Genomic DNA, 25215 nt, shown 5'->3' with positions numbered 1-25215 from the left:
TTTTTTGTATTTTTACGGGGTTTCACTGTGTTAGCCAGGATGATCTCGATTTCCTGACCTCATGATCAGCCCGTCTCAGCCTCCCAAAGTGCTGGGATTACAGGCGTGAGCGACCACACCCGTCCTAAAAAAAAAAAAAAAAAAAAAAAAGAAAAGAAATTCTAACTACCTGTTGTGTAGTATGCGCACTACATGGGTGCAATATGCCCATATAACAAATCTGCACGTATACCCTCATATCTGAAATAAAAGTTGAATTTTAAAAGAAAAAAACAAAAAAAATTTTGTCCCGCTTTTGTAGATGTTTTGTTTCACTATTTTTGAGAACATATCATTTGACATGCTTCTAGAAACAAAATGTAGGCTTATTAATTTTACAGAATTATGTCATCCTCAAAGTTCTGAATTAAAAAAATCTTTATATTGTTGAATATATAAATGTCTACACAAGATGGGCTTGATTTGTTTCTTATAAATAAGATTTTGAAGTCCAGATGTAAAATTTTAAAGGAAATTAAAGACAGATGTTTGAACACACATATATTTATTTGCCTGGATATGTTGTGTGTTCCTTTTAACTAATCTAATTTTCTTTCATTTAGTTCTCTTTTGTGGTATCAGAGATATTTTCTTAAACAAAACTCAAGATATCATTGCCATTTGTTAAAAATAATTTTTCCCCCAATCACCTACATAATTAATAGTCAAGATTGCATAGCAAAGCAAATCAAGCAATTAAGTTTTGAATTCTCATTGTATTAGTCGGGTGCCGGTGGCTCACAACTGTAATCCCAGCACGTTGAGAGGCCAAGGCAGGCAGATCAGGAGGTCAAGAGATTGAGAACATCCTGGCCAATATGGTAAAACCCTGTCTCTACTAAAAATACAAAAATTAGCTGGGGATGGTGGCGCATGCCTCTAGTTCCAGCTATTTGAGAGGCCGAGGCAGGAGAATCACTTGAATCTGGGAGGCGGAGGTTGCAGTGAGCCGAGATCATGCCACTGCACTCCAGCCTGGAGACAGAGCGAGACTCCATCTGAAAAAACAAAACAAAGCCCTTATTTTATCTCACCCCTCTGTAGGCCATTAAATCCTACACTTCAGCCACTGTGAAATACAGGTAGGGTAAGAACATGAGATTCTTAGTCACACCTTTTTTTCTTTGTGCATGCTGTTCCGTCATTTGTAGTTTTTTGTTTTGTTTTTTGCTACTGAGTCGTATGAGTTTCCTACATGTTTTGGATATTAATTTCTTATCATATGAATGCTTTGCAAATATTTTCACCTTTTTCTTTATTTCTTGGGTTGCCTTTTTAAAATTTTTTATTTTATTGCTCTTCAGAAATTTTACTTTAATGTAATCCTACTTCTTTTTTTATTTTTGCTTTTGGTGACTGTGCTTTTGTTGTCATATCCAGAAAATTATTGTCGAGACCAATGTCCTGGAGCTTCTTCTATATGTTTTCTTCAAGGAGTTTTAGAGTTTTAGGTCATACACTTACATCTTTAACCCATTTTGAGTTAACTTTTGTGTATGATGTAAAATAAAGATCCAATTTCATTTGTGTGTGTGTGTGTGTGTGGACATCTATATTTGTAAACACTGTTTGTTGAAACGAGTATCCTTTCTTTATTCACTATCCTCGGTGACTTTGTTGAAGATGAGTTGACTATGCATTCATGAATGTATTTCTAGGCTCTGTATTCTGTTCCATTGGTCTATAAGTATATTTTTATGCCAGAACCAAACTGTTTTGATTACTATGCTTGTAATATAATTTTATTTTATTTTATTTTTATTTATTTATTTTTTTTTTTGGAGACGGAGTCTCGCTCTGTCGCACAGGCTGGAGTGCAGTGGCCGGATCTCAGCTCACTGCAAGCTCCGCCTCCCGGGTCTACGCCATTCTCCTGCCTCAGCCTCCTGAGTAGCTGGGACTACAGGCGCCCGCCACCTCGCCCGGCTAGTTTTTTGTATTTTTTAGTAGAGACGGGGTTTCACTGTGTTAGCCAGGATGGTCTCGATCTCCTGACCTCGTGATCCGCCCGTCTCGGCCTCCCAAAGTGCTGGGATTACAGGCTTGAGCCACCGCGCCCGGCCGTAATATAATTTGAAATGAAGAAGTGTGATGCCTCCAGTTTTGATCTTTTTTTTCAAAATTGCTTTAGTTATTTGAGGTCTTTTGTGGAGGATACACATTTTAGAATTTTTCTTTTATTTCTATGAAAATATCATTGAAATTTTGATAGGGATTGCATTGAATCTGTAGATCACTTTGTGTAGTATGGCCATTTTAAATTAGTGATATTTTCTATTTATTGACACAGAATATATTTCTATTTACTTATATCTTCTTCAATTTCTTTCATGAATGCTTTATAGTTTTCAGTTTTCATATCTTCTACCCTCCTTGACTAAATTTTTTCTTTAGTATTTTATCCTTTTTGATGTTATTGTAAATTGGACAGTTTTTTAGATAGCTTGTTTGTGCCTCAAAACACAACTGATTTTTGCGTGTTCATTTTCTATCCTGCAACTTTACTGAATTAGTTTACAAGTTCTAATAGGTTTTTTGGTGGAATATTGAGAGTTTTTGATGTAAAAGATCATGTCACCTGCAGAGACAATTTAACTTTTCTTTTTCTACTTAGCCGCTTTTTTATTTACTTTGCTTGCCTAATATCACAGGATCCTTTGGGTGTCGCTTCGCCAGCCTGAAACCACTGTGGCTGGTAGTGCCTCTACTTGAGTTTGCTTGTGCCCACTGGGCTCTTTCTGCTCACTTAGCCCAGCAGGCTATGCTTGGCTCATGCTACTGGCCTGGATCCTACGCCCACCAAGGGCAAGCCAGGTGCAGAGCAGCAAGCGGTGTGTGAGCAAGCGCAGGGTCAGGCCACTGTGCACAGCTAAACACACTGGCTGCTGTGGCAGGGCAGGAAGCTCCAGGCACTGACACAGGCACTGGCTCTGTGGTGAGGCTGTGACTGGACCAGTCATGGTACAAGCAGCTTTTGATGCAGACGCCAACATCGGGATGAGGGGAACACGGTAATGCCCTAAAACTCAGAGACACCAGCAACCGTGGAGCCCCAAGGGGTCGGGGGATATGCTAGAGCTCTCTCATGCCTGCTGCCCACAGCTCAGCGAGCCATGGGTGGCGGTTTACATGTTTTAGCTAGTTCACTCCTGCCACCCCGCTCTGGACCGCTGCTTCCGGGCTGGCTCAGCCCTGCTGCCACTTCCGGTCACATGGGGCAGCTGCCGGACACCAGGAGAGGATGGAAGGTCTGTAGTGTTACAGCTCTGACCCAGGGAGTGCCAGGGTCTTGGCTTCCAGAGGGGTCGCGGCTCTTCCCTCCCTCAGTCCAAGGAACAGGAGCATGTCACCTCCCGCAAGCTCGGGGAGCTGGCCAGGAACGTGTTACAGCCCCTTTCGCTCCTGTCTGCAGCTGGGCAAGGCAGCCAGGAAAACGTTACAACCCTTCTCACGCCCGCCATTCAGCAGGTCCTGAGTTCTTGTGTGACATCCAGGAAGAACGGGGTTACATAGACAACTGGAGGGTGAGCAAAGTGGAGAACTTCTCAGCAGGGAGGAGACTGGAGTGAGTTGCCCCTACCCGCAGGTGGGTAATCCTGACGTGTGGCTGAGCCTGGAGTTTTCATGGGCTCAGAATGGAGGAAGTGCATGCTGATAGGTCCATGGGCAGGCCTGGAAATACACCATTTAATTGGCTGAAAGGCATCAAGAAAGTTCTCACTCCAGGTTGCCCATTCTACTCTGAACTGGTAGCCTGGTTTTTAGGCTCCAGACTGTCTTTGGCTTGAAAGTCGGGTTTCTCTGGGGACCCTCCCATTCCTCCTAAGAATTTGTCGCTCTCCTGCTGCTGTTACTAATTGCTTTGATTGGGACCTCAAGTACTATGTTGAGTAAGAGTGGTGAGACTGGGCCTCTTTATCTTGTCCCTAATCTTAGAGAAAAAAGTTTTCAGCTTTTTATAATTGAGTATGATGTTGTGGGTGTGTGATATATGGCCTTTATTGTGTTGAGATTCCTTCTATACTTGTTCGATTTTTATTAGAAAGCACATTTTATCATAGTAAATGCTTGTTAAATGCTTTTTCTGCATCTATTTTGATCATATTATTTTATTATTTACTATTTTGGTGTTCTGTGTGTATTTGTTGATTTGCATATGTTGAAACACAGTCCTGTATTCCAGGAATTTGATCCTAGTGTATGATCCTTTTATTGTGATGGTGAATTCAGTTTGCTAGTATTTCATTGAGGAATTTTGCATGTACATTCATCATATATTGGCATATAATTTCCCTTTCTTGTAGTGTCTTTGTCTTGCTTTAGTATCTGGGTAATGCTGTCTCGAAAAGTGAGTTCGGAAATATTCTCACCTTTTTAATTTTTTGAAAGAGTTTGAGAAATGTTGGCCTTTATTCTTCCTTAAATGTTAGGATATACAATTTACCAGTGAAGCCATTTGTTCCTGGTCTTTTCTTTGAGGGAGGTTATTGATTCCTAATTTTTTTTTTTTTTTTTACTTTTTTTTAACTTGTATTTTAGGTTTTGGGGTACATGTGAAGATTCGTTACATAGGTAAACACATGTCATGGGTTTTTATTTATGTATTTTTTTAGCAACTTATCCATTTCATCTAGGATATCCGATTTTTGGTGTACAGTTGTTCATATTAGTGTCTTAAGATTCTGTATTAGTCCGTTTTCATGCTGCTGATAAAGACATAGCAGAGACTGGGCAAATTACAAAATAAAGAGGTTTATTGGACTTATAGTTCCATGTGGCTAGGAGGCCTCACAATCATGGTAGAAGGTGAAAGGCACATCTCATATGGTGGCAGACAAGAGAAGAGAGTTTGTGCAGGGATACTCCCATTTTTAAAACCATCAGATCTCAAGAGACTGACTCACTATCACAAGAATAGCACAGAAAAGACCTGCCCTCATAATTCAATCAACTCCCACGAGGTTCCTCCCACAATACATGGAAATTGTAGTTACAAGATGAGATTTGGGTGGTGACATGGAGCCAAACCAAATTAGATTCTTTGCATTTCTGTGGTATCAATTGTAATGTCCCCTCTTTCTCGCCTTTTTTCTTAGTCTACCTAACAGTTTGTTGATTTTGTTTATCTTTTCAAAAATCCAACTCAGTTTATTTTTTTCTATTTTTTTTAAAAATCGTATTTTGTTTATTTCTGCTCTGATCTTTGTTATTTTCTTCCTTCTACTAACTTTGGGCTTATTTTATTTTTCTGGGTCCTTAACATGTAAAGTTAGGGTGTTTTTTTTTTAAAGACATTTTATTTTCTTCATATAGGCCTTTATTGCTCTAAGGATCCCCTTTAGAATTGCTTTTGCTGCATCCCATAAATGTTGGTATCTTACATTTCCTCTTTTGTTTCAAATTATTTTTCCATTTCCTTTTCACTATCTTCATCAACCCATTGGTTGTTTAGGAGTATGGTATTAAATTTTCAAATATTTGTGAGTATATTCATCTTCTGTTATTGATGTTAGGTCTCTTAAAATTATGGTCAGAAAATAAACTTGCTGTGATCTTAATCTTCTTACATTTGGTAAAACTTGTTTTGTAGCCTAACACATGATCTATCCTGGAGAATGTTCCATGTGTGCTTGAGAAGAATGGTATTCTGGTGCTGTTGGATGGAATTATCTGTATTTGTCTGTTAGGTCCATTTGGTTTAAAGTGAAATCCATGTCCAATGTTTTCTTATTGATGTGCATCTTGATAATCTACAAATTTTGAATGTGGCATATAGAAGTCCCTTACTACTATTGTATAGTTCTCTATTTCTCCATTCAGAACTATCAATATTTACTTTTCATTTACAGGTGGTCCAATGTTGGGTGCATATATAGTTACAATTATTATATTCTTTTCACAAATTGACTCCTTTGTTATTATATAATGACCTTCTTTGTCTTTTTTTACTGTTTTTGACTTAGAGTCTGTTTTGTCTAATATAAAATCTATGGTTTAAATGCTGATGTTCCCCCCAAAATTCATGTATTAAAACTACCCCCAAGATGATGGTATTAGGAGGTTGGGCCACTTGAAAGTGATTAGGTCATGATAACATATCCCTCATGAATATAATTATTACCCTTATTAAAAAGACCCCAAAGAGCTTGTTCACCCCTTTATGAGGATGCAACTAGAAGGCATCATTCATGAGACAGAAAATAATTTATCTTGTGAGGAAAATGATTTCTGGTTGTGAAGACACAACTAGAAGATATTCATGAAACAGAAAATGGTCCCTCACCAGACACTAAATCTGCTGGTGGTTTGATCTTGGACTTCTCAGCCTACAGAACTGTAAGAAATTAGTTTCTGTTACATAAAAGCTTACGGTATTTTATTATACCAGCCAAAATATACTACAACAATAAGTATAGCTACTTCTGTTCTCTTTTGGTTTCCATTTACATGGACTATCCTTTTTTTGTCCCTTTATTTTTAGTCTGCATGTGTTCTCAAAGGGGAAGTGAGTCTCTTGAGGGCAGAATTTATTTGGATTTTTAAAAATCCATTCAGTCACTATTTTTTTTTTCACTGGAGAATTTAATTTACTTTAAGGTAATTATGCATATCTTAGAGTTATTGAAAGTTCTGTGGATGAAATTAGTTTTTAACAGATAATCTATTATATATCATAAATCTCAATGTGGACATTTTAAAATAAAGCATTAAGATGTTGATTAAACATCCAACCTTATATTTGATGTGTCTTTCAATTATAATTTGTAACTTTTTGTTTTTCTGTCTCTATAATTTGTAACTTTTCATTTTTCTTTCTCTTTCTCTTTTTGTTTTTCTTTCTCTAGTTTAGTGGTGTAATTTAAAATCAGTGGCTTCATAAGCTCAAAAAAATTTGTTTTCTATCAAATCAAATATATGTTTATATTTGTATATCTGTATATGTTTACAAAACTGTTGGATAATACCTGCTTAAATAATTGGTTTTCTAGAAAATTATTGCTTTCAGGATGTCCATGGGGATATAACATCGAATGCCTGAATTATTAGCAAAGTTATCATATGGCCAAGACTTTGATTATAAGCTGTGGTAACCAGCCTTTCAAATAGACCCCCGTGATCTCTGCCTCCTGGTATTCACATTCTCGTGTATTCCTTCTCACATTTTACCAGGCTTGGTAGGTGTGATCATTAGCATATGGTAGAATAAAAATGTAAGAAAATATTTTTATAAACTTGGAGATAGGAAAAGCTTTCAAAAGTCATAAACAATACTCTGAAACAAAATAAAATATTTACTTGTCTAAGTATAAAAGCATTAACAAATACTATGGCAAAACAAGGATAAGAAGAGTAACATTTTTTCATTAAAAGTTTAAACAATGCACCATAATTTGAAGAAAATTTAAAAATATATACAAAAGAAATATTTATAACAGAAAAATCTACAAATTTTTAAGGTAAAACATAATAAAAACAACAAATGGGCTAAAAGCAAATGAATAACGCCTTAAAGTAATAGCAATAAAATTATATTAACACATTAAAATACATGATCATTCAAATTAAGGTGATAATAATATGTCATTTCCGACCCATTTCATAACAATTTAAAATGAGAGATAGTAATTATTATAGTCAAGGGGATGAGGGAAATGTTACATTATAAATAGTGTAATCTTAAGTACAATTTATAGGATATATCAAAATAACAAAGCGTACATTCCCTTTAAAGCATTGATACTTCTTGTAATAACAGTATATAGAAAAACTTATACATATGAAAAAATATATGGCAATGCTATTTATTATAGCAGATTTTATAATAAAATGTTAGAAATGACACAAATGGTCATTGATAAAGGAATGCATAAGTTCTCTTACATGCATATTATTGAACCTCACATAGCAATTAAAAACAGTGATACATATCTATATGTAGTGACCAGAAATTATATCTAATATTGAAAAGTAGATTAAAGTGGATTATGTATGTGATACCAAAGGTACAGGCAACTAAAGAAAAATAGACCAACTGAACATCATCAAAATTAAAAACTTTTGTCTGGATGTGGTGGCTCACACCTGTAATAGCAGCACTTTGGGAGGCAGAGGTGGGCAGATCACTTGAGGCCAGGAGTTTGAGACCAGCCTGGCCAGCGTGACAAAACCCCATTTCTACAAAAAGTACAAAAATTAGCCTGGTGTTGTGGTGAGAGCCTGAAATTATAGCTACTCAGGAGGCTGAGGCACCAGAATTGCTTGAACCGGTGTGGCGGAGGTTGCAGTTGGCCAAGATTGGGCCACCACACTCCAGCCTGGGTGACAGAACGAGATATCATCTCAAAAAAAAAAAAAAACAAAAAACAAAAAACAAAACAAAACAAAACAAAACCTTTTGTGCATGAAAGGAAACTATTGATGAAATAATTAAAAAAAAAAAAAAAGCAGCATACAGAATGAAAGAAAACATTTGCAAATTATGTATCTGGTAAGAGAGAAACATCCAGGATATACATAGCATTCCTAAAACTCAACAAGAACAATAAAAACTCAATTAAAAAATGAGATGGAATAGACATTTCTTCAGAGGAGACATACAAATGGCCAATAAGCACATGAGAAGATGCTCAATATCACTAATCTTTAGGGGAACACAAAACAATACCACAATGAGATACTATAATATGTCACAGTGCAAAAATCACAGCATTCCTCTATACCAATAACAGACAAATAGAGAGCCAAATCATCAGTGACAGATTGGATTAAGAAAATGTGGCACATATACACCATGGAATACTATGCAGCCATCAAAAAAGGATGAGTTTGTGTCCTTTGTAGGGACATGGATGCAGCTGGAAACCATCATTCTTAGCAAACTATCACAAGAACAGAAAACCAAACACCGCATGTTCTCACTCATAGGTGGGAACTGAACAATGAGATCACTTGGACTCAGGAAGGGGAACATCACACACAGGGGCCTATCATGGGGAGGGGGGAGGGAGGAGGGATTGCATTGGGAGTTATACCTGATGTAAATGACGAGTTGATGGGTGCAGCACACCAACATGGCACAAGTATACATATGTAACAAACCTGCACGTTATGCACATGTACCCTACAACTTAAAGTATAATAATAATAAATAAATTAAAAAAAAAAAAAAAAAAAAGAGAACTCCCATTCACAATTGCTACAATAAGAATAAAATACCCAGGAATATGACTTACAAGGGATGTGGAGGACCTCTTCAAGGAGAACAAAAACCACTGCTCAAGGAAATAAGAGAAAACACAAATAAATGGAAAAAACATTCCATGCTCATGGATAGGAAGAATCAGTATTGTGAAAATGGGCATACCACCCAGAGTAATTTATAGATTCAGTGCTATCTCCATCAAGCTACCATTGACTTTCTTCACAGAATTGGAAAAAACTACTTTATATTTCATATGGAACTAAAAAAAGAGGCTGCATAGCCAAAACAATCCTAAACAACAGGAACAATGCTGGAAGCATCATGCTACCTGACTTCAAACTATACTACAAGGCTACAGTAACCAAAACAGCATGGTATTGGTACCAAAACAGAGATATAGACCAATGGGACAGAACAGAGGCCTCAGAAATAACACCACACATCTACAACCATCTGATCTTTGACAAACCTGACAAAAACAAGAACTGGGGAAAGATTCCCTATTTAACAAATAGTGTTGGGAAAACTGGCTAGCCATATGCAGAAAACTGAAACTGGACCCCTTCCTTACACGTTATTAAAAAATTAACTCAAGATGGATTAAAGACTTAAATGTAAGACCTGAAACCATAAAAACCCTAGAAGAAAACCTAGGCAATACTATTCAGGACATAGGCGTGGGTTTTGTGACTAAAACACTAGAAGCAATGCAACACAAGCCAAAGTTGACAAATGGGATCTAATTAAACTGAAGAGCTTCTGCGCAACAAAAGAAACTACCATGAGAGTGAACAGGCAACCTACAGAATGGGAGAAAATTTTTGCAATCTACTCATCTGAGAGAGGGCTAATATCCAGAATCTACAAAGAACTTAAACAAATTTACAAGAATAAAACAACCACATCAAAAAGTGAGCAAAGGATATGAACAGACACTTTTCAAAAGAAGACATTTATGTAGCCAACAAACATGAAAAAACCCTCATCATCCCTGGTCATTAGAGAAATGCAAATCAAAACAATAGTGAAATACCATCTTACGCCAGTCAGAATGGTGATCCTTAAAAAGTCAGGAAACAACAGTTGCTGGATAGGATGTGGAGAAATAGGAATGCATTTACACTGTTGGTGGGACTATAAATTAGTTCAACCATTGTGGAAGAAGTGTGGCAATTCCTCAAGAGTCTAGAACCAGAAATACCATCTGACCCTGCAATCCCATTACTGGGTATATACACGACAGATTATAAATCATTCTACTATAAAGACACATGAACACATATGTTTATTGCAGCACTATTCACAATAGCAAAGACTTGGAACCAACCCAAATGCCCATCAATGATAGACTGGATAAAGAAAATGTGGCACATATACACCATGGAATACTATGCAGCCATAAAAATTGTGGATAAACAAAATGGGATATACACACACAATGGGACATTACTCAATTTTTAAAAAGGAGCAAAATTTTTACAAATTCTGCAACATGGATGAACCCTGATGATATGCCAAGTGAAATATGCCAGCCACACAAAAAAATCAAGTACTGTATGAGGTACTTAGAGTAATCAAATTCATAGAGGGAGAAAGTAGGATGATGGTTGCTAGAGGCCGAGGCAGGAGAGAAGGGAATGAGAAGCAGCTTTGTAATGGGTATAGAGTTTCAGTATCACAAGTTGAAAACAGTATTGGAAGTTGGATACCCAACAATGTGAATGTACTTTACATTACTGAACTGCACATTTAAAGTGATTAAGATGGTAAGTTTTATGTTTTATGTATTTTTCTGCAATTAAAAAATAAGAAAAACTTAAAGCAACTTATGAAATAATATGGACAGTATATTCCTGTTTTTACAGAATATACATACATAATCTGCGTGCATTTGTAAAGTATATTGAGGGCTAAAACTCTGAAAATTATAAAAGATATTAGGGCAGAAATAAATAAATTTTCACATTTCATAGTTGAAAAATTATTTGCATTTTTATGAGTATGTATTATATTATTTAATTTACTATCACAGATAATTGAAAAATAACACATTAGTGGTTTGTAGAATTTCTCATGTAAAATGATAGCTTGATAGACAATTTGTATAGCTCCTCTCATTTGTCTTTGACTCAAATTCTTTAATTTGGAAATTACTAACAGCTGCAAGTGCAGATGTAAGGTTCACAATTTAGAATCAAAATCACCTTAGCTATGGATTGTAGGAAAAGGAAGCCAGGGAGTTTGCATCCATAGGTAATACTGATGGGCAGCCACCCCAATACTCTGTAAACTCTCTTTTTTCTATTCCTTTTAAAGTTGATGTTCATTTTTGCCATATTGCATTAGAACATTTCATTATGTGGCAAAGAAAGCCATGTGAGTCATAGCCCCATTTATTATTGTATCTAGATTAGTCCTAGATAATTACCTAGCTACATAGAAGCTAACCTGTCAAGTTGGAGAGAAGGAAAATAACTTCCTTTCCTATTCAATCAACTGCCCAATTTCTAATTTCCCTAGCCTCTTTTATGTCAACTACCAACTGCGTTTTGTCTGTAATCTTACTTTTGAATAAACAAGGTATTTGGGAATCCTGAAAACACTGTTATTTTTGTGAAGTCTGTCCTAGTCTCTCAAAGAGGGAAAGTCACTGAAGGCATTACTATTGGTCCTCAGTGAGTATGGGGTTGGGAATAGCATTGGAATTTATCTACAAAGTAAGTTCTGCGCCTTGTTATAATGTTCATGCTGGTTCCCCTTCCACCTAATTTCAATATAGTCTCAATAAGCTTCTTCTTTAAGGGTTATGCTCCCCAGGATAATTTGGACTTTTCTGTAAATAAAGTAATTGGGTTAAAGGGATATAAGCCAGGAGTGGGATATAAAATTTTTCTGAGGGTGAGTATATTATTCATTTGAATGGAGCCTGCAGAACCCACAAATTACAATAGCTGTGTGGCAGTCGGGTCTACCTATGTGCATGGCCTGCTTAGCCAGGCAGAAAACAGTACCATGTAGTATTTAAATAACACTGATAATATTTATTAGGAACTTGCCTTATATTTTGCACTGTTTTAGGTGCTGGGCTTTAGAATTGGAGAGATCTACATTCTAAATTCACTCTATCATTTCTAGTTGTGTGACTTGGGGCAGATTTCTAACTTCACTGGTCTTTTGCTTATTTCTAAAGTAGAGATATGAAAACACTTGCCTGGCAGGATTGTTGTGAGGATTAAACCTATCATGCATTTTATGTGTTTAGCAGAGCACCTTACACAAAATAATCATTTGCTTGTATTTTAATTATTTCCCATAGACTGGCCTCACTATGATTTTTGGTATTCTAGTTTGTGACTCAGAAAATCCAGCTATTTTGCTTCACTTTGGTCAAAGCATATGTTAATGAATTTTTATTTTCACACTCTGTTTAAAGCAATTAGGTATAACTTCTATTTATTCTTTCCTTCTCCTGATTCTCTGTATATTTCTTAGTATCTTAATGGCTGACAGCAAAGTGATGAAATTTTCATTTCAAAATGGAAAAAGTCATACAATTTTCAAAGCAACAAACTTAAAAAAGACTTTTGATTCTGTTATATCAGATGCAATAGAATTACTTCTATTTACTATTGTGTTTTCGATGAATATTGTGGTTTCACAGACTTTGTATAGTAATCTCATCCTCCAACCCTCCTTTTATTAAAAAAAATGCATATATATATATAAATGATGAACACTTATATACATACACATATAATTTGTTTATTGATTTTTCAGCACCTGCACATTCAGAAACAATCAGAGCAGAGCAAGAGAGATTACCTATAACCCAGGGTCACTCCTGTCTCTGCCAGAGTGGGGTCTGTAAAAACGCAGACTAAGTGACCACCTTCCTTGAGTTAACCAGATGGTGCTACTTAGCCTGAAAAATGTCACCTCCCATTGGGCCTTGTAAGATCATTGTTAGAATTCAAAACTACTTTCTATGGGAAGGTGTCATGTAAAGAGAAGTTAAATAAAATGAGGGAAAAGGAATTTCCAGGACATGGAGGCCTAAATATTGTGACGTTTTCAATTTAAATATTTTGGGGGGATGTGAACCTTTTAGGGTCAGAAAGTGAATTTATGGCCTGAATAAGGACTGAGACATGATGAATGATAAAGGAGAGAATGCTCTGTGAACACACACTGTTTAAGATTAGTGCCCCCTAGTTACTTTAATAGGAGTGATAAAGAGGGTTTAGGGTGGGATGGAGGTAGAGATTGGAGTGACCAACTGGAGATTTGAGTGACCAACTGGAAGTACATACAGTATTCATAGCCATTTTCTTTTTTTTGAATAGAGGTACTCCACTTTGTGGCCTTCATTGGCCTCCTTATCACAATGCTTTCGACTCTGGTCACTCAGTAAGTTCTGGAGCATTTGAGATGTTTAATTTTATAAATCTGAAAGCTAATTACATGGTGATGTGGCTGGCTGATTTAGAATTGACGTTGTCTGTTTTATATAATCCCTACCACCTCTCACGTGAAGCAAAGTTGGGTCACTTGACCGGTTTTACTCAATTTCTTGGATTTGTTATGAGGATGCAACTGGGATCCTAAAAGCAGATCTCAGGTTATTATTTTAGAAATTTTATAGTATAACAAAGCAACAGGCTACACAGAAGTAGAATCATGTTCATAGTTGGTACTAAATGCATCTTTGTTAAATGAATATAAACAAATATCACTGCTACTCAGTTCAATGGGATATTGTGTAGTATATTAGATGACATAATTATACTTTTTCTTGATATACATTGTGTAATTTTAATAGAGACCAAACTTACATGAGACAGGGTGGGCAATTGCCCCATGACCTCAACTCTAAGGCTTTCATGTACTGCATCTGCAAAAATCAAGAGCAAAAATAAGTTATCTACAATGATTCTTATGAGTGACATTTTACCTCTAGAAGTTTGTATGCTTGGAATTCATGAACATCTTCTTTTTAATAGTAACTTTACGTTCATTAAGCCTCTTATGTTAAAGGGCTTGATTACATGTCTTGATAGATTTTGAAAAATATTGTAAAAATGTAGTTCATGAAAATCATCAGCAAACATTATTGAAGAGATCATAACTTTTATAGGAAAATGAAAGCAAAAGGAAAATAATGTTCAGGTATTTGGTCATATCGGGCCCAGGGAGAGAAGAGACCCTGTTTTGTCAGAGTAGTCAAGTTGTATTAATCCATTCTCACAGTGCTATAAAGATATTACCTGAGACTGGGTAATTTATAAAGGAAAGAGGATTAATTGACTCACAGTTCTGCATGACTGGGGATGCCTCAGGAAACTTACAATCATGGGGAGAAGGGAAGCAGGCACCTTTCTTCACAAGGTGGCAGGAAAGAGGAGAGCCGAGGAAGACCTTCCAGACACTTATAAAACCATCAGTTCTTGTGAGAACTCATCACCACAACAGTATGGGGAAAACCGTCCCCATGACCCAATCATCTCCCTCCCTCGACATGTTGGGATTACAGGTCCCTCCCTTGACACGTAGGGATTACAATTCAAGATGGGATTTGGGTGGAGACACAGAGCCAAACCATATCACAGGTCTTATCAGTAATTTAGTAATATGTAAATATATAGATTTAAACAAATTCATAACTGAACACAAATTGCAACAGATCAATAATGAGTGCTTACAGTGTTGTATTTGGAACAATCCTAGTGTTACATTTGTATGTATCTTGAATGTCAATCATAATTGATTAATTAATGGGAACATGGCAGCACAGAGGCTGTGTATTCACTGTTGTTATAACCATGTATTGTAAGAAATGAATATGTAGTGTTAAGAAAAAGTTGGCACAACTCCAGGCAATGGAATTAAAATGGCATAAAAAGGACAGCATAGGAAAGCTCAGCCTACCTTTCTGTCAGCTTTAACCTGTGTGCCCCTCCCTAAGCAAATGACAATGCTGCAGATGACACCAGCCAGCAGCCTTGAGAGGCATTTTCTGTAATGAATTGGCAGCAGAGCAGCAGTGATCTCTCCATTTTTACTTCTACCTTTTGTATTAAATTGCACAACCTGAGGACAAGAATTCAGCTTTTTATCTGGATGTGTATTGGGGTTTGCTATATGAAATGTCTTCATTATTCTCAAATAACCTTTCCCTTGAATATAGAGACTGTCACCTTTGACAAAACATAGCAGTCCAAAGAGATCAATATTCAGTCTCCTTTCCAGATGTTGTAAAGAAATGAGTGAGTTCCCAGAATGCTTTAGACTAATTTCACAGCAAGATGTAAAAAGAATAAATTTCTTCTCACCCCAGCCAGCAATCTGTTAAAGCTCTGAAGCATAAGGCCAGGTATTTCTCGCACCGTGGTTTTTGTCCCATTGACTATACGTATGTGCCATTGTTATTCAAGACAATGACTGACTCCAACTGGCCAACCAATTTTCTCTATAGAACCTTGAAACTGCTAATACTTGATGGTGAATTTAACACTATTGGCAGGATACTTGCATTTATATGTATTTTAAATATGTCTGTAAAATAGGTGGCAATTTTAGCTTGGCGAAGGAATTTATCTTTTCTTCATCTCTAACTTAACAACATACTGAACCACCCTCCTAGGCAGAGGTGGAACATCAATCCTGTTGTACAATTACTCTATGCCAGAGAGTCCCATTGTTAGTGCCAACAAAGACTTCAGAATTCATCTGGTTGACTTACTAAAACCTGGAGAGGTTACGTTACTCATAGTCTCTTATATAGCAGTACTAAATTTAATTGTAGACTAAGAATAATCTGTATTTATTCTTGATTTATTTAATAACAGAATCAGTTCCAGAAACCAAATCACCAAGTCAAATATTCTATCCTGTACTCCGTGTTAACCAAAATCTCATCATCTAGTCTTCGTTTTAAAGTAGGGAAGGGGAAGGAAGAGGAGAAACTATAATTTTAAAAATATTTATGATGAATAAAATATTATGCTAAATATTGCCACACATATCTACTTTAATCCCCAGAGTGCCCCTGCAAGTTATATATGAATATCACTAATTTTTAAATTCTAGCAAAATAAAATCAGAATGTTTAATTACTATTGCCCAATGCTCTACAGTTAATGAAACATCCATGAATCTGCTTTGTATAATTCTGTTGCTAAAGTTCAACTGCACCAAAAAAAAAAAAAAAAAAAAAAAATGAATTCTTCAGCTTCTTTTGCAGGGGCACCCTGGAGTGCTCTGACTAAATACCGAAGTTAAATACTGAGGTTATGTTTTCTGCTGCCCTTATTAGTTTAACTATTGTCTCCCCTGCCCATATCAGTCAGGGGAACAAAAAGGAAATTTAGGTGAAATAGTTATGGAGAATGAATGTGCTTTGCCTCTCTGTCAGCTCTCCATGGTGTCACTGCGGAACCATGACTCTTCCATTTCAATTCTATCTCCTGTTTGTAATGGAGCTCACCTGTCCTCCTTGCGGTTGCTATCCACTTGGGGCAGGCTTGTTTTTCTCAACTTGGATGATTCTGCTGCAGAACCACACAGTTTCACTAGTTGTCACTGCCCGTGCCTTATAAAGTCTCCCTACCAAGTGACTGCTAATGTTATTCCTGCTTCCTGGTTCAAATCTTACCAGAGTTACACCTTGTCTTAATGTTTACCTTTGCTGCCATCACTCCTTATGTCTCTGCTAATGTTGTCCATTTGAATACCAGCTCCTTCAGAGCTGCAGCAAGGCTCACAAAAGTGCAAGAGTGTTCTTCTTGAGTCCTTTCATTAGGATTCAACAAAGCCCTTCTCTTTCTCTTTTCTTATGGATGCTCCAGGGTTACAAATAATATATTAAGCTTCATCCCTCACTTTTGAATCAACCTTGCTGGTTATGTTTTTAATATGTATGCTTACCTTTGTTTCCATCACTCCTTCTGCCTCTGTTAATGTTGTTCATTTTAATAGTAGCTCTATCAGAACTTCAGCAAGACCCACAGAAGTGCAAGAGTGTTCTATGTTTCTTGGTTCCTTTCATAAGGATTCAACAAAGCCCTTGTCTCTTTTCTCCCATCCAAGTACTAACCAGGCCCGACCCTGCTTAGCTTCCGAGATCAGACAAGCTCGGGCGCGTACAGGGTGGTATGGCTGTAGACGCCCTTCTCTCTTTTCTTATGGATGCTCCAGGGTTACAAATAATATATTAAGCTTGGTCCCTCACTTTTGAGTCTACCTTACTGGCTACATACATACATATGTATGTCAACATGGCAGAGAACACTACATTGATAGCATAAAATGTTTCAAAGAAACACTGTTTTACCTTGTTATTATCAATCCATCTCTCAGTCCAGTGTCGAGACCCTTCAACTCTTTTCTTCTTCAGGATGCACTTTAAGGACACTATTTCTGAATACTGGAAAGAGATGGGTTTCATTTGGGAGAGACTGTCCAGAGACTCACTCCACATTCCTGATATGATTCTTTGACAGTTTTCCTAAAGGACTCATTGAATGCTCATGCAAAGAAAACTCCTGTTATAACATCTGACTTCTCAGCATCTCTTACAGTGTATGTCAGTTATAGTTCCTTCTGGAAGTCTCATAGTACTCATTTGGGCCAAAATGAAATAGAACCTGTCTTAGTTGGCTGTTTCTTCTTGTTATATATTTTACCAGAATTGTTTAATTCAACCAGTGACTACATTCACCTCTTAAGATCACACAGTCGTTTACCTCAGCAGTCACAATAACCCTAATGAGTAAATCTGAAGAGATTCTTTAAATGAAATTGCTAAGAAAATATTTCAATAATCAGAAAGAGCATGGGGCTCATCCAAAAAGCAGCTATTTAGAATGGGTGTCATAATGGTGAGACTCAGAGGAGCATCGTATCAAATAACTCAGTCAATGATAGAGAAATAAAAATGAAGGGAGAGATTTCAGGAAACTATGAAAACAAACAAAAGAACCCATAGCATCTAGATTGCAATATGCGTGAGTTTCAGTGAAGATGATATTGCTCCAAATATGGGGACAGTTGTGGTCGAGGGTCACTACTTTCATGAATGGTCATCAATTTTAATGAAGTCATAAGATGACATGTTATTTTCAATTAAATGAAGAAAATACTCCCAGGGTACATCAAATTCATTGATTATTTTTTTCTCTTTATTCCTGGCTGTTTCTACTAGTAGTTGTAATGCTTGAGTTTTTTTCTTTTTTATGATTGGCTTATCTTTTGCTATTGCTGTGGACTAGATGCCACTTGGCACCACCATATGGGCTCGTTTACTTCCTGCTTTTATTTATTTTTTTCCAGCTGTCCAGCTTCAATCAGAGTCCAGTGTATTCTAGATTATGAATAGTTAATAATTATTCACTCACAGTCATTCTCCTACCATACCATAGAGAAGGCATGATCCCTGCCCATGCAGGTATAATATGGGTCCAACTCTCCTGCTCCTTCCTCCTTAAATGCATCAGCATATATTCAGGCACCTGTCTGTAATGCTGGTTGTTGCTCTCCTCTCCAGGAGCTAGTAGGAACACAGTGACCGCATATATAGCCTAAAAACAGGGTTGAGTGTCAAAAACATGCACTTCCTTGCTATTTTACATTTCTTAGCCTTTGGTGAGAATGCTCATCATATCTACCACCTTCACACTCATCCCAACTTCTGGGAAACTTAGTTAAATTTTGTCACTTATTGGAATCCTAGTCTGAAAAACCAGCTGATTGACTGTTTGGGATGTTAATAATTTAATGATCTACTCAATCCACTTGGGAATGCTCAAAGTCCTTTATAGAGAGCAAGAGAAGAGCTAATACCCTGGATCATTAAGAGCTACTACCCTGGGTCATTATGTGGTTAAAACCTAGGCCAGGGTATCATAATACAATGGTTTGGAAATGAGTGAAGAAACCAGAAAGCTATAAATCCAAATCTTGCTCTCCTACTTTCTCAATGAATAACATGATTTAGGTTGTGTGAGCTTCATTTTCCTCTTAATACAGACACAGCTGTGTCTATGGCTATTGTTAAGACTGAGTGAGAAAGTGTATATAAAAAGCTTATCTCAGGCTCAGTACAAATGAGCACTCATTAAGTCAAAGCTGTTATTATGATTAAGAATAAATAGCATCATTTCCGGAGCAAGATGGCCGAATAGGAGCAGCTCCAGCCTCCAGCTCCCAGCGCGAGCGACACAGAGGACAGGTGATTTCTGCATTTTCAACTGAGGTACCGGGTTCTTCTCACTGGGGAGTGCCAGACAATCGGTGCTGGTCAGCTGGTGCAGCCTGACCAGCAAGAGCTGAAGCAGGGTGAGCCATCCCCTCACCTGGGAAGTGCAAGGGGGAAGTGAATCCCTTTTCTTAGCCAAGGGAAACTGAGACACACAACACCTGGAAAATCGGGTAACTCCCACCCTAATACTGCGCTTTACCAAGGGTCTTAGCAAATGGCACACCAGGAGATTATATCCCACACCTGGATGGGAGGGTCCCACGCCCACAGAGCCTGCCTCCTTGCTAGCACAGCAGTCTGAGATGTAACGGCAAGGAAGCAGCGAGGCTGGGGGAGGGGCACCCACCATTGCTAAGGCTTAAGTAGGTAAACAAAGCCACTGGGAATCTCAAACTGGGTGGAGCCCACCGCAGCTCAAGAGGGCCTGCCTGTCTCTGTAGACTCCATCTCTGGGGACAGGGCATAGCTAAATAAAAAGCAGCCGAAACCTCGGCAGAGGTAAATGACCCTGTCTGACAGCTTTAAAGAGAGCAATGGATCTCCCAGCCTGGAGGTTGAGATCTGAGAACAGACAGAATGCCTGCTCAAGTGGGTCCCTGACCCGTGAGTAGCCTAACTGGGAGACATCCCCCACTAGGTGCAGACCAACACCTCACACCTCACACAGCGGGGTACACCCCTGAGACGAAGCTTCCAGAGTGAGAATCAGACAGCAGCACTTGCTGTTCAGCAATATTCTATCGTCTGCAGGCTCCGCTGCTGATACCCAGGCAAACAGGCTCTGGAGTGGACCTCAAGCAATCTCCAACAGATCTACAGCAGAGGGTCTTGATTATTAGAAGGAAAACTAACAAACAGAAAGGACACCCACACCAAAACCCCATCAGTTCGTCACCATCATCAAAGACCAAAGGCAGATAAAACCACAAAGATGGGAAAAAAGCAGGGCAGAAAAGCTGGAAATTCAAAAAATCAGAGGGCATCTCCCCCTCCAAAGGAACGCAGCTCATCACCAGCAACGGATCAAAGCTGGACAGAAAATGACTTTGACGAGTTGAGAGAGAAGGCTTCAGTTGATCAAACTTCTCAGACTAAAGTAGGAACTACGTAACCAGCGCAAAGAAACTAAAAATCTTGAAAAAAGAATGGGAGAATGGATAACTAGAATAATCAATGCAGAAAAGGCCACAAATGAACTGACAGAGATAAAAACCATGACACGAGAAATGCGTGACAAATGCACAAGCTTCAGTAACTGACTCGATCAACTGGAATAAAGAGTATCCATGATTGAAGATCAAATGAATGAAACGAAGTGAGAAGAGAAGTTTAGACAAAAAAGAGGAAAAAGAAATGAACAAAGCCTCCAAGAAATATGGGATTATGTGAAAAGACCAAATCTACATCTGATTGGTGTGCCTGAAAGTGAGGGGGGAAAATGGAACCAAGTTGGAAAACACTCTTCAGGATATCATCCAGGAGAACTTCCCCAACCTAGTAGGGCAGGCCAACATTCAAATTCAGGAAATACAGAGAATGCCACAAAGATACTCCTCGAGAAGAGCAACTCCAAGACACATAATTGTCAGATTCACCAAAGTTGAAATGAGGGAAAAAATCTTAAGGGCAGCCAGAGAGAAAGGTCGGGTTACCCAGAAAAGGAAGCCCATCAGAATAACAGCAGATCTCTCGGCAGAGACTTTCCAAGCCAGAAGAGAGTGGGGGCCAATATTCAACATTCTTAAAGAAAAGAATTTTTAACCCAGAATTTCATATCCATCCAAACTAAGTTTCATAAGTGAAGGAGAAATAAAATCCTTTACAGACAAGCAAATGCTTAGAGATTTGTCACCACCAGACCTGCCCTACAAGAGCTCCTGAAGGAAGCAATAAACATGGAGAGGAACAACAGGTACCAGCCATTGCAAAAAAATGCCAAAATGTAAAGTCCATCGATGCTAGGAAGAAACTGCATCAACTAACGAGCAAAATAAACAGCTAATATCACAATGACAGGATCAAGTTCACACATAACAATATTAACCTTAAATGTTAATGGACTAAATGGTCCAATTAAAAGACACAGACTGGCAAATTGGATAAAGAGTCAAGACCCATCAATTTGCTGTATTCAGAAGACCCATGTCACATGCAGAGACACACAAAGGCTCAAAATAAAGGGATGGAGAAAGATCTACCAAGCAAATAGAAAACAAAAAAAAGCAGGGGTTGCAGTCCTAGTCTCTGATAAAACAGACTCTAAATCATCAAAGATCAAAAGAGACAAGGCCATTACATAATGGTAAAGGGATCAATTCAACAGGAAGAGCTAACTATCCTAAATATATATGCACCCAATATAGGAGCACCCAGATTCATAAAGGAAGTCCTTAGAGACTTACAGAGACTTAGACTCCCATACAATAATAATGGGAGACTTCAACACCCCACTGTCAACATTAGACAGATCAATGAGACAGAAAGTTAAGAACAAGATCCAAGAATTGAACTTAACTCGGCACCAAGTGGACCTAATAGACATCTACAGAACTCTCCACCCCAAATCAAGAGAATATAAATTCTTCTCAGCACCACATCGCACTTATTTCAAAATTGACCACTTAGTTGGAAGTAAAGCACTCCTCAGCAAATGTAAAAGAGCAGAAATTATAACAAACTGTCTCTCACACCACAGTGTAATCCAACTAGAACTCAGGACTAAGAAACTCAATCAAAACCGCTCAACGACATGGAAACTGAACAACCTGCTCCTGAATGACTACTGGGTCCATAAAGAAATGAAGGCAGAAATCAAGATGTTCTTTGAAACCAATGAGAACAAGGATACAACATACCAGAATCTCTGGGACACATTTAAAGCAGTGTGTAGAGGGGAATTTATAGCACTAAACTCCCACAAGAGAAAGCTGGAAAGATCTAAAATTGACACCCTAACATCACAATTAAAAGAACTAGAGAAGCAAGAGCAAACAGATTCAAAAGCTAGCAGAAGGCAAGAAATAACTAAGATCAGAGCAGAACTGAAGGAGATAGAGACACAAAAAACCCTCCAAAAAATCAATGAATCCAGGAGTTGGTTTTTTGAAAAGATCAACAAAATTGATAGACTGCTAGCAAGATTAATAAAGAAGAAAAGAGAGAAGAATCAAATAGATGCAATAAAAAATGATAAAGGGGATATCACCACTGACCCCATAAAAATACAAACTACCATCAGAGAATACTATAAACACCTCTACGCAAATAAACTAGAAAACCTAGAAGAAATGAATAATTTCCTGGACACTTACACTCTCCCAAGACTAAACCAGGAAGAAGTTGAATCCCCAAATAGACCAATAGCAGGCTCTGAAATTGAGGCAATAATTAATAGCCTACCATCAAAAAATGTCCAGGACGAGATGGATTCACAGCCAAATTCTACCAGAGGTACAAGGAGGAGCTGGTACCATTCCTTCTGAAACTATTTCAATCAATAGAAAAAGAGGAAATCCTCCCTAACTCATTTTATGAGGCCAACATCATCCTGATACCAAAACCTGGCAGAGACACAACAAAAAAAGAGAATTTTAGACCAATATCCCTGATGAACATCGATGCAAAAATCCTCAATAAAATACTGGCAAACCGGATTCAGCAGCACATCAAAAAGCTTATCCACCATGATCAAGTGGGCTTCATCCCTGGGATGCAAGCCTGGTTCAACATATGCAAGTCAATAAACGTAATCCAGCATATAAACAGAACCAAAGACAAAAACCACATGATTATCTCAATAGATGCAGAAAAGGCCTTTAACAAAATTCAACAGCCCTTCATGCTAAAAACCCTCAATAAATTCGGTATTGATGGAACGTACCTCAAAATAATAAGAGCTATTTATGACAGACCCACAGCCAATATCATACTGAATGGGCAAAAACTGGAAAAATTCCCTTTGAAAACTGGCACAAGACAGGGATGCCCTCTCTCACCACTCCTATTCAACACAGTGTTGGAAGTTCTGGCTAGGGCAATCAGGCAAGAGAAAGAAATCAAGGGTATTCAGTTAGGAAAAGAAGAAGTCAAATTGTCCCTCTTTGCAGATGACATGATTGTATATTTAGAAAATCCCATCATCTCAGCCCAAAATCTCCTTAAGCTTATAAGCAACTTCAGCAAAGTCTCAGGATATAAAATTAATGTGCAAAAATCACAAGCATTCTTATACACCAGTAACAGACAAACAGAGAGCCAAATCATGAATGAACTTCCATTCACAATTGCTTGAAAGAGAATAAAATACCTAGGAATCCAACTTACTAGGGATGTAAAGGACCTCTTCAAGGAGAATTATAAACCACTGCTCAGTGAAATAAAAGAGGACACAAACAAATGGAAGAACATGCCATGCTCATGGATAGGAAGAATCAATATCGTAAAAACGGCCATACTGCCCAAGGTAATTTATAGATTCAATGCCATCCCCATCAAGCTACCAATGACTTTCTTTACGGAATTGGAAAAAACTGCTTTAAAGTTCATATGGAACCAAAAAAGAGCCTGCATTGCCAAGACAATCCTAAGTCAAAAGAACAAAGCTGGAGGCATCATGCTACCTGACTTCAAACTATACTACAAGGCTACAGTAACCAAAACAGCATGGTACTGGTACCAAAACGGAGATATAGACCAATGGAACAGAACAGAGTCCTCAGAAATAATACCACACACCTACAGCCATCTGATTTTTGACAAACCTGAGAAAAACAAGAAATCGGGAAAGGATTCCCTATTTAATAAATGGTGCTGGGAAAGTTGGCTAGCCGTAAGTAGAAAGCTGAAACTGGATCCTTTCCTTACTCCTTATACGAAAATTAATTCAAGATGGATTAGAGACTTAAATGTTAGACCTAATACCATAAAAACCCTAGAAGAAAACCTAGGTAATACCATTCAGGACATAGGCATGGGTAAGGACTTCATGTCTAAAACACCAAAAGCAATGGCAACAAAAGCCAAAATTGACAAATGGGGCTGATTAAACTAAAGAGCTTCTGTACAGCAAAATAAACTACCATCAGAGTGAACAGGCAACCTACAGAATGGGAGAAAATTTTTGCAATCTACTCTTCTGACAAAGGGATAATATCCAGAACCTACAAAGAACTCAAACAAATTTACAAGAAGAAAACAAACAACCCCTTCCAAAAGTGGGCAAAGGATATGAACAGACATTTCTCAAAAGAAGATTTTCATACAGCCAACAGACACATGAAAAAATCCTCGTAATCACTGGCCATCAGAGAAATGCACATCAAAACCACAGTGGGATACCATCTCACACCAGTTAGAATGGCAATCATTAAAAAGTCAGGAATCAGCAGGTGCTGGAGGGGATGTGGAGAAATAGAAACACTTTTACACTGTTGGTGGGACTGTAAACTAGTTCAACCACTGTGGAAAACAGTATGGCAATTCCCCAAGGATCTAGAACTAGAAATATCATATGACTCAGCCATCGCATTACTGGGTATATACCCCAAGGATTATAAATCATGCTGCTATAAAGACACATGCACAAGTATGTTTATTGTGGCACTATTCACAATAGCAAAGAGTTGGATGTCCATCAGTGACAGACTGGATTAAGAAAATGTGGCACATATACACCATGGAATACTATGCAGCCATAAAAAAGGATGAGTTCGTGTCCTTT

At 37.7% G+C, this 25215-nt stretch overlaps 1 long non-coding RNA gene across 1 annotated transcript in view; it reads left to right on the top strand.

Annotated features, from left to right (window-relative positions):
- Positions 1 to 2943: 2943 nt before the first annotated feature.
- The window catches only part of LOC135966952 (uncharacterized), a 406380-nt gene continuing 384108 nt past the window's right edge, over positions 2944 to 25215 (top strand). Inside the window, exon 1 of the long non-coding RNA XR_010580662.1 lies at positions 2944 to 3625. This is a non-coding gene — a long non-coding RNA (uncharacterized lncRNA). The remainder of the gene's footprint in view (positions 3626 to 25215) is intronic.

Source organism: Macaca fascicularis, chromosome 13 (assembly GCF_037993035.2).
Source record: "Macaca fascicularis isolate 582-1 chromosome 13, T2T-MFA8v1.1".
NCBI classification, from domain to species: domain Eukaryota; kingdom Metazoa; phylum Chordata; class Mammalia; order Primates; family Cercopithecidae; genus Macaca; species Macaca fascicularis.
This window is presented reverse-complemented; position numbering and strand designations above follow the sequence as displayed.